The sequence below is a fragment of the Globicephala melas genome, chromosome 6 (assembly GCF_963455315.2).
Source record: "Globicephala melas chromosome 6, mGloMel1.2, whole genome shotgun sequence".
NCBI lineage: Eukaryota > Metazoa > Chordata > Mammalia > Artiodactyla > Delphinidae > Globicephala > Globicephala melas.
The window spans coordinates 13,207,589-13,223,433 of record NC_083319.1 but is presented as its reverse complement, the minus strand read 5'-3'; the positions used below and the strand labels follow the sequence as shown (position 1 = coordinate 13,223,433).

Here is a 15,845-nt window from a genome sequence, read left to right as displayed (position 1 = left end):
CTGGCTTCCCAGTATGGACAATTTCCTTTTCCGTACTCATGACTGAAGAGAATACTCTATTATGAAGCAGTCTGGGTTTGATTTCAAACTCCTACTTATGGGTAGTAATTGAATAATTAAGAAATATAAAAATCTCATTGAGGGCTGGCAAGAAGCCACAGACAGTTCAGTGAACCATGTGCAAAGATACAGCAGTCACCCAATTCTAGGAACAGGCACAACGGGAGTTTGTAGCTTAACCATTTTCTTATTTGGAACTCGTACCAAAAAAATGATCGTACTGTTGTCATTCCTGTCTGGATATTCTCTTCGGAAATTATCCTGATACTCGAGAAAGTTCACAGCCACTAACTCTCAGATATGCACCTCCAGCTGGAATGTTCTTCTCACCTCCAGACACACAGATCCAGCTATCACCTGTTCACCCTCCAGGGTGACCCGCGGGAACCTCACACCGACATGACCATTTCCCCTCACCTCAAATCCACACTCCCTGTCTCCTCGAATGTCACCACCATCTGTCAGTGACCCAAGCAGGAAACATCTGAATGTTTCCAACCCCTCCTCTCCCTCTGTCTCCACAGCATCCTTAATATTCCCTGGAACCCACTCCACTCTCCCCCTGCCCTGGCCTTGTCTGCTCTCTCCTGGACTCTAACAATGGGGTCTCCCGCCTCCGGCCTTTCCCATCCACAGACCCGTCCTCCACATGGCACCTGAGGTGCCCTTTTAAAGCAGACCTGGTTGGGATGCGCACTTCCTACAGTTCTTTGTGGTTCCTGAGTGCCTACATGATCAAGTCCATACTCCTCCCTCTGGCACGCAAGGCCCTGCCTGATTCCCTCTCTGCCCTCCTTATTTCTTGTCATTGCCTTAGACACACTGTATCCTTCAAGACCTTGACCTCTGCTGCCGCCCCAGTCACGGCCTGGCCTGGACATAGAGACCCATGCTTGCTGGACGCCCAGCCCCCTTCCACACTCAGGCCTGTCTCTGCACCTGCAGCTCACCTTGCTTTCCCGTCTCTTGTCCTGCCCATAGCGGATGAGGGGCCAGGCGTAACCCTTTCCACCTGTGTGTCCATTCCAGAGACAGAACCCTTGTAATAGGGAACAACAAATCTGACTCCACATTGAATCTGTTACTTTTACTTTAACCTTTGTGTTCTTTTGCTTTTGCTACAAGTTCATCACTAAAGGGATGTTGCCTGTAAGCCAAAATGATACATAATGGCTGTCTCTGGGTACCCTGCCTCCCATGTGATGAGTGTTAAGGTAAAATACCTTTGTTTAGCTCACAGGAAACCTCCTGACTAGGCCCACCTGTGAATGGCTGCAGGAAGGAAGAAATTAACACATCCCCTCTGGAGTCTGACGTAACCAGGACTTTACCCCCCTCCCCTTTTAGTATAAAAGCAGCCTGAATTCTAACTCCAGGAAGACGGTTCTTTGGGACGCTAGGCCACCATCTTCTCAGTCTGCTGATTTTCTGAATAAAGGCGCTATTCCTTGCCCCAACAACTTGTCTCTCTAGTTATTGTCCTGTCGTGCAGCGAGCAGTACGAGCTTGGACTTGGTAACACCCTGAGCGTGGTGTGAACGGCCAGTAAGTACTGCCCAGCTGGCTAAGAGATCCAGGAAGAGAAGAGCCACATCCCATGGTGCTGAGCTCAATACCAAGGCCGTTTTCTACTCTTTTCTTTTCTTTATTAAATGGTCTCGTCCCCAGAGCTCCCACTTCCAAGCACACCGTCAGTCACCAAGCTGGGCTGTCTTGGGACCTTCATACCTGCTTGCCTCAGCCCTTGAAGACTTTCGCAGCCCTGGCTGCCTGGCACATTTCTGTTCCACTTTCAGAACAGCTCAGCTGTTCCCTTGACCGTGCTGAAGACTGTCTTTCATGTCCCACTCCTGCCCCTTGGATTTCTTCAATCGTCTCATCAACTGCGCTGCACTTGCTTACACGCCAATCCCTCTCACTGTTTTGTGAGCTCATTGAAGGCAAGGACCACATCTTATTCAACTCTATTTCCACAGGACCTGGCACGTATTAGGTTCTTCGGAAATGTTTCATTGAATTTGTTGAATTGGGAAAGTTTGCTTTTAATAGCAAGGTGAGCTTCAAATAAAACATCAAGGTTATGATGCTTTGTACCCACCCCATAAGCTCGTTTAAACGGGAAAGAGGTTCGAGAGAGAAACAGCATACTTGACGGCCCTACCAAAATGGTCTTTTCTTTATGCTGGTCCAAGGAGCCAGCCTCCAAGAAAGAGAACCCCCTTGTGTGAATAAAAGGTCCTGTAAGTTCTGTTCATGGTTCCTTCTAAGTGGGTCTCAAAGCGAGGACAGGCAGAACCAGAGAAGCGCAAAGGAAAACCTCTTCTAAAGTTCAACAATGTGGATGGTTCCGGGGAAACAAATGCTCCCTCCTACAAAGAGGAGGGACCTTATTCCTCCGGAGAAGCACTGCATTCCCAGGGGGAGTGGGATGGAGTGGGTGCAACTTCCCTTCAGCTAAACTGGTTTTATCATCACCTCCTTGAATTTAAGACTGTAAATAAAAGTCAGGTGGTTACACTTCAGATGAAATAAAATGTTTTCACATTAAGGTTATAGGAAGAAAGATGAGAAAAAAAGCAGCACGGTTACTGGAAATTAGCTCTTAAATTCCTGGATAAGTGGCAATCACTAACTTCAAAAGCGCTCATTAAGTTTTTGTTAAAGAAAAGATTTGGAAATACACAGTTTGAATACACTCCATGACAAAGAAAAGGGCTGAGAACTCTTCAATCAACAGAACCGTCCCACTTTCAGGATCTCATCTGCTCTTCACAAAACATGTGCAGTACACTGTTATTTTTATACCCCTCTTCCAGACGGAGAAACTGAGGCGCAACAAGGCGAAGCAGCTCTTTGCCCTGGCTGGACTGGAACTACACATCAGTTCTCCTAACCAGGGCTGTTTCCATCTTGCTGCCCTGTTATTCCGAAGCACATCATGGTTCACATTGGGGGCTACCAAATCCAAAGGACTGTTATTTATTTTTTGTTTTTAAATAGTTTTTTAAAAATTATAATAGTAATTCACGGTCTTTGTAAGCACTCTGAGAACTGTATAAAGGAATCAGAATCATCTGTAATCCCACAATTCAGGGATCAACACTACGAATGTTTTGATTTTTTATCTATGTTTGTAAGTTAGGATCACATCATGGGTAGTTTAAATCCTTTTTTCTTACACTTTACATTATATCATAAGTGTCTTCCCGTTTTCATGAGCATAATCTCTCATGGACATATAATATTCCATATTATGCCTAAACCATAATTTAATTGGCCGCTCCCTGTCAGTCAGATATTGTCTACATGGCTCGTCTTTGACTAAATAGAGTCTGGGAGCCAGTCCCCTAAGCCACGTGCTCCCTCCCAGAAACATAACATGTTAACAGCTAGCAGCAGCCTCGGAGATCATTCTGTCCAACGATGTCATCTATTTTCTTTTATTGTGGTCTACTGTACGTAACATAAAATTCACCATTTTAAAGCATGCAATGCACAATGTCGCGTAACCACCACCTCTATCTAGCTCCTAACCTTTCCACAATGATGTCATTTTAGAGAAGAAATGACTCCCAGGTAGATAGGACATGAGCACCAGTGGGTCACCTGACTGGCAGATCATCCAAGGGGGTGGCCGTAGCTTGGGTTACCTGATGAGGGGGACCTCACCACCTCCAGGGCACCTCTCAGGCTGGGAAGGTTTTCTGCATGGCACGTCAGAGGCTGGTCTCTCTCTGGTGTCCATAGCCCACATCCCAACCCACCCTCAGAGCCTCACAGGATGGGTTTGTCTTCTCTTCTCCATGACAGCCTCTCACCTTTCTTACTGGATGACTACCATTCCCCTTCCTTCCTGAATCCCAATTAATAACCTCAGGATGAAAAGGGCCCTCAAAGCCACAGATATTTTCATGGACTCAAAACCACAAATTCAGGCAGAAGTGGTTTTACTCAACTGGAAGAAGGCAGTAAAGATATGGCTGATATATAAGAGGAAATAAAACAAGGAGAAATGGTTATTCTGCTGGAGATAATTCCAATGATCACACTGAGATCCAAGTTATCACAAATACTGTAAAATCCTGTTTTTACCTAATAGCATTTTAATGGAAAAGTCAGACTTATGAAATAGGAGTGACTGGTAAAGAAAATATAAATCAAGCTTATTTGGGGTCCTTTGGGGTATTTTTTCTTAAACTGAATTTGGTGTGTCCTTGATTCATTAAAATAGGGGAAAGAATCCTGGAATGTTTCATCTATTCTCGTCTTTCAAATAAAATGGAATTTTGTCTTATTAAAACTCTTGTGAAAAACCACCTACCACTATTTTGCCTGGAAAGCCTACTGTTAAGAATCACTACTATTTATCAGGGACCCACTCTGTGTCAAGCAGCTTACTATCTATATATGATCTCACTGGTTTCTCAAAACAACGCTACAAGGTAGGCAGAAACTAGTCCCATTTTAAAAATTAGGAACCTGAGGCCCAGAGAACCTTAATACTTGCCCAATGTCACAAATCAATGGTGGAATCAGAATTTGTACTCCGGACTGTCTCACTACACACCCAAGGCTTAGCTCACTGTGTAGTTCTTGTGCCAATTTGATTTAAATCAAACCAAAGACTTTTCTTCTGATGTACAAACTGTATATGTATATATTCTTGGGAGTTGACAAAATAGGAAGGTAGATACAGCAAGTTCCAGTTTCAGAGAAGGTGCTTGAATTCTCTCAGAGAAATCATTCCCATTTTTAGTGAAGCATCCCTTCAATAATTTATTCGTTCATGAACCGTTTCTCAAGCACTTACCTGTCCCAGGGGCCTGGGCTACACAGGTGGGGTATACACAGTCCTAGCTACCCAGAAGCACATGACCCGGTGGGGGGAAGACTAGACCCATCCATAAACAATGACTGAGCCAGGTGGGAGTGGCCAGGTGAGCACCCAGAGATGGGACCTGGAGTACATGGAAGTAGGTCGGCTTGCTGGGTCTTAGTCGTGTACGTGAAGGGGAGCAGGTACGAATATGACCAGGAAGCCAGCTTGGGTCTGGGTCTTATAGGATCTTGAGTATCAGACAAGGGAGCTTGGACGTGGCAGTGTAGGAGATGACAAGGTTGTGGTCGATCTGGGGGAAAGGAGTGGCAAAATCAGACGTTCAGAGAAGATGGATGAATCTGCCAGCGGTGTGTATCCTGGATCGAGGGCGGAGTGGACGATGTTAGGAAGCTACTGGAACACTCAAGCTCAGGGCTTCTGAAAGCGTGGTCTCTGGTCCAGCAGCAGCAGCATCACCTGAGGCCTTGTTAGAGAAGCACACTCTTGGCCCGACCCCAGACCTACGGCCTCAGAAGCTCTGCCGTAGCGAGCCCTGTGGGGGATTCTGATGCGGGCTGAAGTCTAAGAATCACTGGTCTCGGTGAAAGGGAGCGAAGGCCCTGGATCATGTTCCCGGGCAATCCTGTGGCTTGACAGGAGAGCCTGGTGGGCAGCGGGAAGGCCCTGGCAAAGGGAGGGAGGTAGGCAGGCTCCTTTCCCCGCCGTTTGGCCAAGACATGTCCCCCCCCAGCCCCTTGGGGGTTTCAAAGGCACATTGGCATTCCGGAAGAAACGGCCAACAATGCCCCAAAGAAGTCCCTTAAGTCAGCCCAGCAGCTAATTTAAAGAGCTGGAGGATAAAGTCACTAAAAATAAACATAACTACCATGTAGCCCGGCTCTGTCATTTGATAAATCTCTTCCATCACAGGGGCCCCATTTGCTTGATGGCAATGCTATATTGTTTGAAGAGAAGGTGATAGACGGGTGAGGCATGTGTTTCCAAAGTGATGAAGAAAGGGATTTAGTGAGGCATCTGGCTGATGCTCTAGTCCCTGTAAGACCTAGATCCATGCTGGGTCTATTCCCACTGGCTCCCCTTCGTGCAATGTTCCTATGAACGCTCACCTGGCCGCTTCTACCTCCCTCAATCACTTTCTTCCATAGCACAGTGTCACATCAACAATAAAACACAATGGTGATGATATTGATTATGTGCCAGGAACTGCCATCTTAAAACATTTAGTCTTGATAAAATCCTACAAAGCAGGCATTATCATTATTCCCATTTTACAGATGTGGAAACCAAGGCACAAAGATACAAATTAATAGGTTGTAGACCCAGGACAGAGAGCCAGGCAGGCAGGTGCCAGTGTCCTTGTTTCTAACCACTGCACTACGGCTTCTTCTATACATGAGGAGTTATCATGTATAACTAAACAAGGCAGGTGCCTTGTTTCTAACCACTGCACTATGGCTTCTTCTATACATGAGGAGTTATCGGGCATTAAATATCTGAGAGTCAAGTCGGTTACTCGTAACATCTCATTTGACCCTGGCAATGATCCTTATGAGTTAGGTATAATAAGTGGCTCCATTCTGCTGCTGACAAATGAGCTTCAGAGAGGTTAGGCTACTTTCCAAAGGTCACTCAGCTATTAAATGGCTGAGTGAGGATTTGAACAAGGATCTGCTTGAGTTCAAAGCCCAGGCCCTTTCCACTCCATCATGTTACAACTCAGTGTAGTTACGAAACTTCTCTGAACTCATTTTCTCCTCCTTTTCAATGGGAGAGGAGTCTCCTCCTACTTACGAGGGAGAGCGGTTGGGAGGGCACTTAGTCTAAGCCCAGCACAAAACTGCTGCATTCTTTAGGATCAAAAACACAGCCTACGTGTAGAGCATCCAGACGATTCTGCTGGCTCGGGGGGGAGTCGTAACTGACCTCGGTGTGACGATATATCTGGATGGGGCTGTTCCACTTCCACTGCCCAACAAATCAATCTCTGTTTTACGGTTTCAGACCCACACGATCACTGAGGCACTGCGCGTCGCATGTGTGGGAATTCATGGAGGCCCCCAATGGCGGCAGCAGCAGACTCGGTCTCTGCCCCCGCCTGGGATGAATTCCCGGAGCCACCAGGCTGGATATGCCGCACGAGCATCTACCCATCGGGCCGGGCAACGAATTAACAAAAGAACAAGCATACAGACCTAGTCTAAGGCCCCCTTTCCCGCAGACCCAGAACCCAGGCGATTTCCGAGCCGGAAGTGCCTTTAGGGGTCATGTGGCCCGGCCCTCTCATCTTCCAGATGAGCCAACCGGCAGCTCGTTTAACCAAGACCTCCCAAAGGGATTCTTTTCCCACAGGGCTCTCTCTGCTCTGCCCCTCTGCCCGGCGTGAGTATCTTCGCCCTGGTCCCTCTTGCTTTCTTTGTCTCTGGGCACGGGCAGTAAGAGACGGTGAAATGTACTGTCACTCAGGCAGGGGAGGGTGGGAGGAGATGCTGCCAGACAGCTCCTCCCCACAGGCGCCGGCCAGGGGAACCCGGGCGTGGGCTCTGGGGTTAGTCCAGAGTCACCGCTGGAATCCCAGCTCTGTATTCTTCAGCTGGGTGACCTCAGGCAAGTCATATAACCTCAAAGCTTCAGTATCCTCTTATATAAAGTGGGAATAATAATGGTACCTAAACTATAGGACTGATGTAATTACAGAGAAAATGGATACGTGGTACTTAGCACGGTGCCCCAATTCCTGTTAGCCACTTTGGTTATAATCACCAGCATCTTCCTCTCCCATGTGTCATCATCTCGAGGGGTTCACTGTCTTGTCCCCAGCTTCAGTGGGAGAGATCGGCACACACCTCCGGGAACTCAGGAGAATACAGGCTTTCTTTAACCACTTTTTGGCATTCTGCCCCACCCCCAGCCCACGTGACTAGACACTGTATTGGTCTCTTGCTCCTTCCACTGCCTGTGGGCCATCTGGGGAATCTCACGGCAGGCCGCCGTGGGGTCAAGACTGCACCTACCCTCTTGTCCGAACCTAAACAAATCCCCTAAATAAGTGAGTCTCATTATCTTGGGCCTCCCTGGATAACTGGCCCTTATCTGAGACCCTGGTTCTCTACTGAGGATTACTGATGTCACAGAATCGTGCACAGAGGGGGATATCTGCTGCGCCCCACATAAAACAAAAGTTAAACTGAGGAGTAGAAAGGGCCTAGCGATCATCTCGTCTCATTTTCCTTCTGAAATAACACTGGGACGTCAAAGCAGAGCCACTTGCTTGAGGGGAGGCATCAAGGGAAAGATGGTGGTAGCAAGGGCAGGCCCAGTTTTGACTTCCAGTTCAGAACCTTGAAAACAGAAAGAAAAAAACAAAAAAACAAAAAAACCCGACACCACTATTGAGCTAAAACACCAGAGTGGCCAAAATTCTGATTCCGAATGAGCAGCTTCAGACGCATCCGACCACGCTGGCCGGCATGGAGGAGGAATCTTTTTGCCCGAAGGGCTGCAGAGTCCCTGTTTAAACCCACCAAGTAGCTGGCCGCTGTCCTTCTGTGGATGACTGGGCTCGTGCTTAGTTTTTCGCTGGATCCTGGAGGAACGGTTTCCAAATGACAAGCCTGGCCTGCACGGGCTGCCCGAGGCCCGCTGGACAGGGCCTCACCCTCGGCCAGAGAGCTCGGGGCCCGGCGGGTCTGGTCGCTGCCTGCTTTGCCTGCCTTGTTTACGTTCCACGTTCCTCCCTCTTTTTTATAAATGCTCTTTCCCAAAGTATCCACTTGAAAAACACTCGTCCTTCAAATCTGAGATTCTGTATCACCTTTTCCAAAAAGCTTCCCATAGCTTCCCGAGTTCAATCAACCATGCTTTTCTATATAACATTCCAGGCTTTGTACGTCATCATCACCGCCGTCACCATTATTTTTTTCTTCAGAGTCGTTGTCACAATTATACCTATATGGTTATTTGTATTTGTGCAATTGTCTGTTTGATGCCTGTTTCTCTCACTGGACTGGAAGCCTGGAAGGGTGACACCTCTCTTGTTTGTTTGTGACGATAACCCCTACACAGTTCCTGGCACTGTTCAGAATAACTGGTAGTGAAAATAGTCATTGTTTCGGTGAGTTCCCGTGTCCATTCTATCAATTAGACACAATGATTGACTCCAGCTGACATCTGAGGATGCTGAAGCTTTGAGAAGTTAAGTCAGCTGCGTCAGGGATAAGACCGGGACTGGAATCCAGTGGCCTAACTCCAGAGGTCACATTTTTAACCCCTACGCTGCCACAGCCCTCCTTCTGGTTGCCAGAATGAATCTTTCTTCCACTTTTTTGTCTCCCAGTTACTGGGAATATACTGTCAACACTTGGGGAGAACAAAGACTTCCTAGTAGCGACAGCAAGGCACTGTCTGTGTGACGGTTGTAATTAGTGGTTGGATTATCCTCGGTTTCACCACCTCCAAAATTAGCAGAAAAGGCCAACTTGAGCTTGCGTTGTACAGTTCTGCTAATGAAGGGATCCTTTTAATTACATCCTCAGAGCCTATCTGCAACAAAAAGCATTTTAATGCTTGAACACAGTTCTGCACCAAAGTATAGGGCTGCCTGAATCCAGACAATAAGTGGGGAAACCCATGCACAGAAGTCATCCTTTGCCTAGACTGTAATTCTTTTTGGCATTCAATTTCATCCAAACCCCAGTTCCTCTTCTATGGTAATCCTAATTCCCTTTTGTATACTGTGCACCCAGTGAACCCTTAGTCAGGGATTCAGTAGGCATATCCTGGTCAAATATACTCCTTCCTCCAGATTTCAGATGAAATCTGCTCGCTTTGTGAATTTCACTTGTCACTGATTCGCAGGGCGGCAGCTGGCCAATCCCTGCCGCGTGGGTGTTGAATGCAAAACAATTCTCACTGGACTCTGTCCCAGGGGCTCGTGGCATTTGCACCCGACTTTGCAAGGTGATTCTGTGTGTGTCATTCTGCATGACATTTTCACTAATGTGAGTGAGGACTCGTGAGGTTGATCCCCCAGGCCTCTCTCGGGCCAGGCTGCCTGACTTTGAATTTGCAGTGGGTCAGGGAAAGGGAGTAATTCTTATTGAGCCTCCTCTGGGCTAGGAGCTCTCCCGTGTACTGATTACCCTGCTTAAGCCACACTGAGACCTTAAGGTGGAGATACTAACATATATCCCAGAGCCATGCTTGGGTTGGAATCCTTGCCCTGTCCATAACTAGCTGATGACCTTGGGAAAGTGTCTTAATCTGCTCGTGCCTTGGTGTCTTCATCTGTATCATGGGGACGATAACTCTACCTACATCGTAGCACTGTTGTGACGATTAAATGGGCTAATGTATGTAGAGCACTTAGAATCGTACCCAGCATGCCCTAAGCACTCAAGAAGCGATAGCTCTTGTCCATCAGACGAAGCTGAGCTCAGGTAAAATAAAGTACGTACTCAAGGTCACGCACCCCCTACACGGTGACCTGGGTCTGTCTGACTCGCAAGAGTCTGTTCTCTCCAGGCTTCCTGCATGAGGCTGGGCAGTGCCCGGGGTGGGGGTGGGGGGTTCTCTGCTGGCCCTCCGCTAGGAGACTGTAATCACAGCCCTCCCCAGGTGGGGCACGACCTAGAGAAAGTCCCTCTGTGCTGATCCCCTCCCGGCCTCAGGATGAGTGGCTGGCTTCTGTTTTTACTGCTCCGAACACACCGCTCTCTCAAAGGTTACCACCGACCTCCTCGTTGCCACGGACCTCCTTGATCTTCCCCTCATTCGGCTTCTTCATAGCATCCGATGCAGTCAGCCACTCTTTTTCTGAAACTCTCATTCTATGCCCCTGCATTCTCCTGGTGTCTTTCCATCCTCTGCTTTTCTTCCTCTGAGGACCCTTCGTGGTAGATGGTCCGCTGAGCCTCTGCCCTGGGCCCGCCTCCTGCCCTACACAGTCTCCCTGGGCAACCTCAGTTACACGTGGAGATGCTTCAGGGGTGCATGCTGTGCCTGGGTGCTTGTGTTCCACTCACCCCTTCTCACCAATAGCCAGGCCCCAATCCTACTCATCCTGCAAAGCTCACTTCAAATGCCAGCTGGCCCTGAGCCTTCCCTGATCCCTCCTACCCAAAATACCCTCTTCTGGATTCCCCACAGCACTTCATTTGCACCTCGCTTGTGAAATGTGTCATCTTCTGAACTTATATTACGGCTATTTAAGTCTGCGGCTTCTTTCTCCCAGAGACTGTGAGTCTGCCAAAGATAGCATCCATGTTCGTTCCCCTCATAGTACTCTACATCTAATAGGTGATGCAAAAAGCAAACAGACAAAAGACACGCAGATAAATGACTGTGTAAGAACAGTATTCTTTAAGACAAATGACATGAAGAATTTGCTGTAATTTTGCCTGAAGACAAGAAAATGGGCAGGGTGACCTCTGGGTGTCATTTTCAGCTTGAGGTTCTATAAAGCCATTTTTAGGGTAATAATACAATAATAATTTATGGTAGTAAGAATAATAGTCAGGACTTCCCTGGTGGCACAGTGGTTAAGAATCTGCCTGCCAATGCAGGGGACACGGGTTTGAGCCCTGGTCTGGGAAGATCCCACGTGCTGGGGAGCAACTAAACCCGTGAGCCACAACTACTGAGCCCACGTGCCACAACTACAGAAAGGAAAGAAAGAAAGAAGGAAGGAAGGAAGGAAGGAAGGGTAGTTGGTAAGTTTAAAAAAAAAAAAGAATAATAGTCCTTCTGGTTCCACTCCTTACTAAGGGTATGGCTTTGGGAAAGTGGCTCTATCACTTAGCCTCCGTTTCTGTTCTGGAAAATGGAGATGGACAATAGAACCCCGATCGCAGGGGTATGGAGGGATTCAATGGGAGGACATAAAACAAGGGACTAGCATCCTGGCCAGAGCTTAGTAAGTGAGAAAGCAATGGTAGCGGTTATCATTCATTCGATGTGTATTTATCGAACACCCCCCTCAAAAATCATGCACATGGGGTCAGAGCAAGCCCAGCCTCCTCCAGAAAGATTTAACCGCCTCCTCCAACCCACAACACTTTTTTCCTCCAAGAACTTTGGTCCTAACAAAATTAGATTTTAAAAAATGTGGCTAATAAATTAGGCATGCATATTAGAAATCAGGTCCAGAGAGAAAGTCTAACTTTTTTCTTTATGTAATTTGAATTCCCCCAGCATAGAGTTGTTGTCAAAATCCATTAAAGTATTTAATTTATCTTGTCATTGCCTAATTCCCCAAGCAGGCATCCAGACAGTTTACAGTGGCGTTTCTCACAGAAGTATTAAATGTTTAGTTATCGTGGTACGTTTTTTAGACGATGTCTCCCTGATGGCTCTAGAGACTCCGGAGAGCTCGTGTAAGTTCAAGTACAAGGTTAAGGCGGGGCGGCAGAATGGCAAGAGTTGTAGGGATTATGCAGCAAGCAGGTCTGGGTTTGAGCTCCGACACGGTCACTTGCCAGCTGAGTGACCTTGGGGAAGGTACTTAACCTCTCTGAGCATCAGTTTCCTCATTTGCAAAACGTGACAATAATACCAATGCACAGGGTTGCAGTGAGCACTAAGTGTAATACCGCATATAGAGAAGCTCGTATAATGCCAGAGAAATCACTGGTCCTTGATAAAAGGCAGCTGAAAAGTTCCAGCGATTTGGAGACACACAGACTGGGGTCTAGAGGCCACGGTGCCCACCCACCACCCCTCCCCGAGGAGCAGGGTGCTTATCATGTCATAATGGCCAGAACCACCGTGTCCTGACGCTTTCTCCTTTCACAGTGGTCTCTCCAGATGCCCATTCAAATAAATTAGTCTCCCCATGTGACCACCTCACCTGGTGGGAGTGAAAGGTTTCCATGCCAACGGGAAGGTGGTGGGGCACCCCTTCCCCAAGAAAGAAAACAAAAGAGTCTGTCACTTAGTTTCCCTGAAACTAAGAGCTGAAGTCAGAGCTGGCCTCTTCCTTGGTCGTCATGGCAACGTTGAGTGACCTACCTCGTCGCAGCAGAAGCGCTCCACAAGGCTCGTGAGAGAAGTGCTCTGCTTGCTTTTCCAAAAAACAAAAATCGTGGCGAAAGCTTCCACCCCTCGCCAGGGAATGGAGAAATTCCAGTTTTTATTATATGGTTCATTTGGTGACGATGAATAGAGTCCACCATCAAGGCCACTTCAAACCTGGTGAACGAGCAGTTACTGCTTCCTCAGCCACAACACAGAGGTAGGAAGGGTGCCCTTGTGCCTCTCCTGTCGTGCTCAGGATCTGGGGAGACGTGGCTGAGGCCCATACCTGATGCCCCTTGCTACCGTTTGGTGCACAGTCTCTGCAACAATTTCCCATCCATGATCTAATGCAACCTGAGCAACAGCTTGGGGAGAAAACAGCGGCACGCCCACTTTGCTGGCCGGAAAATGGGGTGCTGTGACCACGAACCGAAGCGTGTGAACACAACGTTCATTCTCCCTTTTCTGGTTCGCCCTCTGCCCTCCACCCCCTCCCCCGCACCGGCAAAAGGCTTAATCTCTGACAGCACTTGAACTTGCCAAACATGTTCAATTCTTTCCTTCACTCTTAAGCTCTGTAGCTTTTAAAAGTCACCTTCTAAGTCCAACGCCTGCCAGTCAGATCTACCCAGATATCCCCCTGGCCCCCAAGCTCAAGACAATTTATTCCCAGTCCATCTCCCACCTCCCCACCCCCAACCAGCTTCTTGCTGTTTCCATGTTGTTACTGGCAACTTCATCCTCCCAGTGAACCAAGCTCAAAACCCTAAAGTCAGCTGTGGCTTCCTCCTCTTCCTCACCCTGGTTTCTGGGGACCTGAACAGAAGCCCCCCCCCCCACACACACACACTGTTCTTTTTCCATTCAGAGGCTCGGATTCAAATATTTGGAGGGGTCCTACAGGTGGAAGCATGGAGCACGGTGGTTACTGGCAGAGGCTATGGGATCAAGGTCCTGGGACCTTGCTGATCTCCTCCTCTCATTTGATCCTCTCATTGGATCCCCCCGCACCGCAGCAATCTTTTGAGGTCCTTGTTATTCTTAATATGATTCCCATTTTCCACACGTCACACTTTCCGTATGAGACACGAGAGTGGTCACATAATTTGCGCAAGGTCATCTGGATCAGCTAGACTCACTCGTAACCAACACGCAAAGCTCCTTCCCACCCAGATGTAGGTTTCTTAAGCACAGGGGCCTGTCTCATAGCGTCTGGGTGGCGAAGACCTGACCGAGGGCCCCCTCAGAGCCAGCCAGCAGGGTCTACTCCCCAACGCGACCCTTTCTCGCTGTGTGGGCTTCAGGAAACAACCAGATAATAGCTAGAGGTCTATAGCGAGCTGAATGGTGGCCCTAAACCCCTCGAATCTGTCAATGTGACCTTATTTGGAAAAGGGTTTTTGCAGATGTAATCAAGTTAAGAATCTCAAGATTATCCTGGGGACTTCCCTGGTGGCGCAGTGGTTGAGAATCCGTCTGCCAATGCAGGGGACACAGGTTTGATCCCTGGTCAGGGAAGATCCCACATGCTGGGGAGCAACTAAGCCCGTGCGCCACAGCTACTGAGCCCTCGTGCCACAACTACTGAAGCCCGTGCGCCCTAGAGCCCGTGCTCCGCAACAAGAGAAGCCACCGCAATGAGAAGCCCGCGCACCACAACGAAGAGTAGCCCCCCGCTCGCCGCAACAAGATTATCCTGGATTTAGAGTAGGCCCTAAACCTAGTGGCAGGTGTCCTCAGAAGAGAAAGTCAGAGGGAGACCTGACACAGACACACACACAGAAGACGCTACGTGAAGACAAAGGCAGAGGTTGGAGTGATGCTGCCGCAAACCAAGAAACACCACCAGAACCTGGAAAGAGCAAGAAAAGATTCCCAAAGCCTTAGGAGGGAGCACAGCCATGCTGGCGCCTTGGGATTTTAGACTTCTGGCCTCCAGAACTGTGAGAGAGTACATTTCTGTTGTTTTAAGCCACTACGTGTGTGGTAACTTGTTACAGCAGCCCTAGGAAACCAAGACAAGCTCTCAGTTTCCTCATCTCTGAAATGGGTAACCTCAGAGAGTTACTGCAAAGTAATATACCTGAAAGCAATTAGAATAGTGGCTGGTTCGTAGTAGGCCCTCGATAAATGTTAGTTGGACCAAATGGCATATTCTGAGTCATTATGTTGGAAACTTCTCCCCAGGTCACACCTGGCTGGCTGCCTCTGTCTACATTAATATCAAGCTTGTAAAATGTTTAACTTTAGAACCCAAGAGCCAGAAAGAGGAGCCACGGGGAGCCTCTCCTCTGGCCCAGGCGCAGGGGATGGACAGGAAGCCGGCAGGGATGTCTGTGCCCTTGTGGGGCCAGTAACCCAGCGCTGGCCCATCTCCAGCTCTGATGAGCCTGTCATGGCAGGTTTTACAAAACATCTGTTTCAGGAACAAGCCTGTTGTTTCAGGTGAGCTCTAGAGATAATAGTATGTTTTTCCTATACACAGCCATGACATGTTCACTGAAGCTGAATATTTCTAAATGTGACCAATTGCTTTTTTTTTTTTAACATCTTTGTTGGAGTGTAATTGCTTTACAGTGGTGTGTTAGTTTCTGCTTTATAACAAAGTGAATCAGCTATATGTATACATATATCCCCATATCCCCTCCCTCTTGCGTCTCCCTCCCACCCTCCCTATCCCACCCCTCTAGGTGGTCACAAAGCACGGAGCTGATCTCCCTGTGCTATGCGGCTGCTTCCCACTAGCTATCTACTTTACGTTTGGTAGTGTATATATGTCCATGCCACTCTCTCACTTCGTAAATGTGACCAATTCCTTAAGTGGCAGAAGCCCATCAAACGCTTCAAGAACATAGATTGCACGTGGGCGGCCCGAGCGGTGTCCTCTGCTTCTCCAGACCTGAAGCCACATTTGCTCTGGCTTGTAGGGAAGTGG

General features: G+C 48.1%; 1 protein-coding gene across 23 annotated transcripts in view; it reads right to left on the bottom strand.

Moving 5' to 3' along the window:
* Positions 1–15,845, bottom strand: part of TTLL11 (tubulin tyrosine ligase like 11) — a 265,307-nt gene that overhangs the window by 61,959 nt on the left and 187,503 nt on the right. The gene's annotated exons all lie outside the window — the stretch shown is intronic.